Genomic DNA, 6,512 nt, shown 5'->3' with positions numbered 1-6,512 from the left:
TACAGAAAGCAGTGTTTTGCTCATACTGTATTGCCACTGCCAAGTGCTGAGAGAGAGATTGGTTTTATTAAATAGGCTGAATGGATTACTATCTCTAATACTAATAATTTTACTCATTGCATTGTATTTCCAATTCAGAAGCAATCTTTTAGGCTGTTGTTGGATCATCCAAACCCATTGACATATACTGTAATTGACTGCTTTTTTGGATCCCTTCTAAATGTTTACTTTAACCATACTTCTTGTGAGTTACAGTTGCTTTGTATTGCTTCCCTATATCTTACCACACATTTACCACACTTCCCTATGCAGAAGTGTTCATTTTTGTAAAAATGTTCTATATCTTAATTTCTGTAATACATAGGCATCCATGTCCAATTTGCATTAGGGTTTTAGGATTAGGGTTAGGATTAGGATTAGGGTTAGGGTTAGGATTAGGGTTAGGGTAATGGATGGTAAATTGACCAGTGTGTGCGCTTTTGCATAATCAAACAATAGTTAACAGAATTTTTAAAAGATCTAAAAGCTCTGGAAAACAAACCAATGTAGACTACATTATCTCCTTTAGATATATATATATATATATATATATATATATATATATATATATATATATATATATATATATATATATATATATATATATACTGTATATATATATATATATATATATATATATATATATATATATATATATATATATATATATATATATATTGTTTGTTTTGTATTTTTCCTCATCATTCTTAGACCAAAGGCATTCATTAGCCTCACAAGATCAATTTGAAATTCCTCTAAATTGCCTTTTCTTTCTTCTCTGCAGCGGAACTGCGTGAACTATTTCCAAATTATTTAATTCTGGAAACGCTAGTGTGACATCTTAAGATCACTTGTGAGACAGGTCTTGCGTGCAGAAACCGCTCAGCTGGTCCACAGATAAAACTGATTGATAACTAGTTGCAAAATGTACCAATCTTTATCTTTGTCTTATATGCAGTGCATATTTCCAAACCTCCTCCTCTACCTTTGTTCTTTACACTCATTCCTTGCTTTTAATTAAACTGGCCAGTTATGTGCCCTGCCTTGGAGCCCTGCTGTAGATCAGGGGCAGAATGTAATGTACCGAGGTAATCTGTCTTCCCCACAGTCATGCACCATCACTGGCTACTGCCAGGCCTGCTGCTTGTATTAACTAGGTTAAAACCAGCCTGATCAAAAGTAGCCAACATAGAGCATGGAGAGAGTGAGGGCAAGGGGAGAGGTGTGTATGCGTATGTATGTAGGGGGTGTGGGGGGCTTCACACTGCTGGATAGTCTGAATGATCCCGGCCAACTTGTGCAGTTGGGGCCCACTGTTTCCAAGACTTGTCTCAAAGCAGAAGGTGGCCCCACCATGGCGATCCCCCACTGACTCCAGGTTTCTAATTAACTGATAAAAACGCACTGTCCCTCCTGCTGTTAGAATCAAGCCAGGGAGATCAAGCAATCAGGTTGTAATGTCCCTGCATTAAACCTCCGACTCCCCATGTAGAGCAACAGCTCAGCCTTTTGATGTGTCTGATTATGTTGTTGCTAAATCCCCCAAGTGGAGGGGCTAAAGGGTGAGGAAGGACTGTGTGTCTCACTGAAAGTGTGGCTTCCCTCTGAGACAGCGTGCTTTAAACGGCAAAGGAGTGGCTGGAAACGCAACTGAAAGGGCCGGCGGCACTGCTGGAGTTGATCCCTGCTGGCAGCACCAAAACTAAAACCATTCCACATTTCCCTTTATATTCGTATATGAAAAAAGAAAAAAAATACTCAGTTGAATTGGTCCAAAGTGATGTAGTTTAACTTGTCTTACTGTCACACCTTAAATACACTCTGTTGAAGTCTCTACCACTTTATTGATAAGGATTCCATATGGTTTTATGTCAACATTTTGGGCTGACTATAGCTCAAAGTAAATAATTTGCTCAAAGAATTCTGAGTTACAAACAGCGTTCCCTTCTTAGAGAATAACGAATGGCTAATAACGTCCAAATCTGATCACACAAAGCAATTTCCCAGCAGAATACATTCAGATTTCAAACTGGTTATAAGTCAAGGTTATGGTAATTTGTTTTTGCTCCTGTGGTTGCTTTAGGGTTTCTGGTGGATATCAGGATAGACTTCTCTCCTCAGATGACATTGAGAGGCCACAGACTGACAACACAACTTGTGTGAACTGATTGGGGTCTGCGTGGCTCAGTGGTTCGGCAATGGGATTATGAAACCTTTCCCCTCTGGGTCACAAGTTCAATTCCAGCCAAGGTTGACAGTGATCAATCATTTGAATGCGGTGGCTGTCAGGGTGAAATGGTTTTGTGGCAGTCTTAGCACAGTTCCCAGTGGACAGGTGTTCACATCCCAAAACCATTGTCACAAGCTGGCACTGAAAATGTACAGCCATACAGGCAGCTTCTCAGAGATGCCCTTAGAAGGGCAGCTCCTCCAGGGTAAGACCGAATCACAATGCCACAGCAATGGGGAAAATGTACATTTAAAGTTAAGGAAGTGTATATCGTTTATTTAAAAATATGCAACTTTTCATTTGTTAAATCTATACCGAAACACTCAACCTGAGTTTCTAACTGCTACCACTGAGGGTTTTTTTCTTTGGGTAGCTAAGTGTAAAATGGAAGCCCAAGTCTAAGATTTTAATTTGCCCAGTTTTTGGAAGAAAGAAGCCACACACTAGATGGGACCAAAATTCTGTCTACAATATGTAGCATGTCACTCCCTGTATTCACAAAGCAATTAATGATCAAGTGCATGTTGGAATTCTGAACATGAGAATTGTGAATGCAGAAATCAGTAGGGTTGACTTAAAAAAAAGCTACCAACCTGATAATGGCTGTTGCTCACTTCAGAACTTGAGAAGAAAAACAGAAAAATCAGGTCCACCATAAACCCCTTGCCCACCCGAGCCTTCGAACTGGAGGAGTGTCAGAAAGAAAATGTATGTTTAAATCTTGAAGACATAATAAAAAAATATACATTCTTAAATCATGAATTTGAAAAGCAATCATGTTCTGTTGTGGTGCCCAGTGTTCAGTGGTTTAAGATAACTGGAACTCAGGTGTGCCTAAACGCTGGGTCCACTCTGAAGTTACATCAATCTAGATCAGATCCGAACAGCTCAATCGCATGGAAAAACCCCTCAAAGGCACAAAGCAAGCCTGAGGCAGCCACTACGGGGGCTCACAAATATGTTCCCATGTTTCAATGTGCAAAATAATTCATTTTACTATTGCTTAATCTGTGTAACCCTCAGCCAGGTGATCAGATAAACAGGAGCTTCATTCTTAACACCTTTTTTGACTTTGCACACAATGGAGATCCCCCTTGGTTTTTCAGCTCAGAAAGAGGGGAGTCAGAGGATCCATGCCCCAGTGGGAACCTTCAGTTCAGAGCTTGAAATTGAGTACCAAAGTAAGGTTTAAACACCACCTAGTTTTATTTTATCTTCAGCAGATGCCAGTACACTTGATTTGTCATCAGCTTTCATACTTCTTTTATATCACCTTTTGCTTTGTTTTTCACTTCATAAACAATGAGGTTCAGACGAATATGTCCAAAGGCAAGACAAATCTGTCATTTAAGAGGATTGTTTAGGGGTATTATTGAATGTCTTTACTTAACCTCAATATTAACATATATGCCATAGAAAATCTGTCTATAATTCATATCTGTGTATAAGTTGTAACCCCCTTTGGTCTACTGGATCATGCCTTGATTGAGAAGTCAAATCAGTCCATAAACTGCATTGCCATATACAATGCATTGCTCTGTAAATTGCTCATCCTTTTCCAGGACCTCAAAACTGCATAAAAAAAGATAATAAATACAAATATATTTTCTAAAACATATCTTTGTTTTGTTTTATGTTTCTGATATTTCATCAAACATCAGCAATAACAACCCTTTGAATAAAGCAAACAAGGACAGCTGTAAATGTTTTACACACTCATCACAGAATTATGATTTTGAAGTTTGATTTCTCCAGTTGCTATCTGCAGGCATTTCATTCTGATGGGATTAGAGGTCAGTTTGGACTAGCAGTGTTTGGATCAGCGAGGGTCTACTGTATACATGAATCAGATATTTTGAGGTATTTGCTCCAGATTGATAGAGTAATTTATTTCCGGTGTACAGTGTCCAGTTGCTGCATTGTGATTTGGTTTGGCGATTGAAATATTAATGAATTTGCAGGGATTCTACAGCACTAACAACATTGTGTGGGTGAAACACACAGACCTGATAGCAGAGATACATTTCAGATATCTGTTCCACAGTCAGTAAGCCAAGTGCTACTCCTTTTCCGCGAACAGACCAATCTAATACTCAGACGAGCGTCACAGACAGGCAGCAGAGATGAGCACTGAACAAGGCTGGCTCTGTACAAAGTCAATGAAGAACCCAGTATGTGTTGCAAAAACTATTGAGGATAGTAAGAAGATGCCTTTAGACAGGAAATAGCTGTAGCAAGATACCTGCCACAATAAAACTAAAAAAGCAACAAGATTGGTTGATTTTACTTACTCTATGCATACCATCACCTGAAAAAAGCAATCTTGATATCAAGAAACAAGGACAACACCATGCTGCATAACATGCTTTTTTTTATTATTTCTTAAAACTCAATTTAAGACATTTCAGAGTAACTCATTGTGTTTTGTTTTCAGGATTTACCTGTATTGACTGACACATTAATATAAATATTCTCTCAATAGCTTGTTGAGGAGTGGTGTGGGGCACAATGTTTGTACGCCGGGGGCAAAAAACGTGACTTCAGCACTGCTTGCTTGCCCCCTCCTACACAAGACTTAAAGCTCTATTTAACTGTTCAGTAACTCCAAGTCCTAACCCTAGAACTAATGCCACCATCCCTTTGTTGTGTAGCCATCCACAGCCCTCCTCACCTGGGCTGGAAACAGTGTGAGCTCACAGGGGAACGCTTCAGAGCTATCTTCAGTGCTGACCGAGCCTCTAACTGGGGGTGCTTGAATCACTTGCATGTTAAAGTCAGGTTGTGTCAAGATCTCCGGAGCAATTCCAATCTGAGGTATCCCGTTTCATATATCGAAAATTGAGATGAAAGAGGATTTTGAGAAGCCTGGAAATGTTTTAATAATATTGAACTTGGTCCTCAATGGAAGCTTGCCAGTCTCTTCTTGGGAGGGTCCAATGATTTAATAGCAAAGACTGTTGTTTTTGTGAGGAAGCCAGATCATGTGTTTATATCTCACAAGAATATTTGATAAAAAAGGGTGATTTTACCTGTGTAAAAGATACATGGAATTTGAACATACATCAGTTTATTTGAAGCATGATTGTAGTTGTTAGATGCTATTTAATCAAAATAGATCCACTGAGATGTGATATTGTGTTTAATTGGATGGAAACAGACAAGGGGATCAGGCATTGAAATTGTACTGACATATACTGGAAGGGTTAACCCATGCGCTTCTTTGAAAGATGTCAAATGTTACGAGACCTCGCCATGACTACTAATAATATAGCAAACCCACTTTGTTGTTTTTCACATTACAGAAACTGTCCATGCACCTCAATCTCAGTTAGAGATCATTTTGGTAATTCTGCATGATCAAATCAAATGCTTATAAGTCATTGTGTTACTTGGTAGACTTGGTAGGGTAATGTTTTTGTGACTGCTCAGAAAACTCCTAAGACTCTTGCATTATTAGTGTCAAGCTGTTACATTGAAAAATAGCCTTTATAACTCTTACAAGTACAATTATACCCTTGTTATCCTTTTTTTTTTTCTTTTTTTTTTTTTAGACAAGGGCGAGTTCATAAAATATTTAATCTAATTGGGTGCTTACTGTAAAATTGCAGAGCGTACAGTAGGGGCTACTGCATTTTCTCTGCTAATGGAGCAGATTATGAGCACTGCACCAACAGGACAGTACCAGGAACCTGTTCAGAAAAAAAGGTCTTAGTGAACTTTAAATTGGGATCCCCAAGGTTTTACTGTAATACCAAATATGGGCTCACATTTTTGTTAACCCTTTTTTCATTGTTTATGAATTAAGGCTTGCACATTTGCATATCATCTATCTAAAGTCACATTAAAGATTTCTTGTGCAATACAATTAAAAACACAGTTGTTACATATAAAACGTTTGTGGTAAGGTAATGCTAACCCGGATTTCCATTACAATTGAGGTGATAATAGAATAATATAACAGTGTCAATGGACCATATTAATGCATAGAGGAATTCAGGTCTACTACTTAACAACTGTTGTCTTTAAAAATAACAGGAGCACACAGGAAACAAATCAAAAGTTTAAAATAAAAAACATGTAACTGATGCACAGCACTACAATGTCTCATTAAATCGTATGTTTTATACTTTAGTCCTGTTTATTATTTTTGTTCAGTCCCTTCAAATTTCACCCAAACAAATATTCTATAGCTAAAGAGTGCCACCTAGTGGGCAAAGGAAATATTGCACTTAAAGCTATAATG

Source organism: Acipenser ruthenus, chromosome 13, assembly GCF_902713425.1.
Source record: "Acipenser ruthenus chromosome 13, fAciRut3.2 maternal haplotype, whole genome shotgun sequence".
Taxonomy (NCBI): Eukaryota; Metazoa; Chordata; class Actinopteri; order Acipenseriformes; family Acipenseridae; genus Acipenser; species Acipenser ruthenus.
This window is presented reverse-complemented; position numbering follows the sequence as displayed.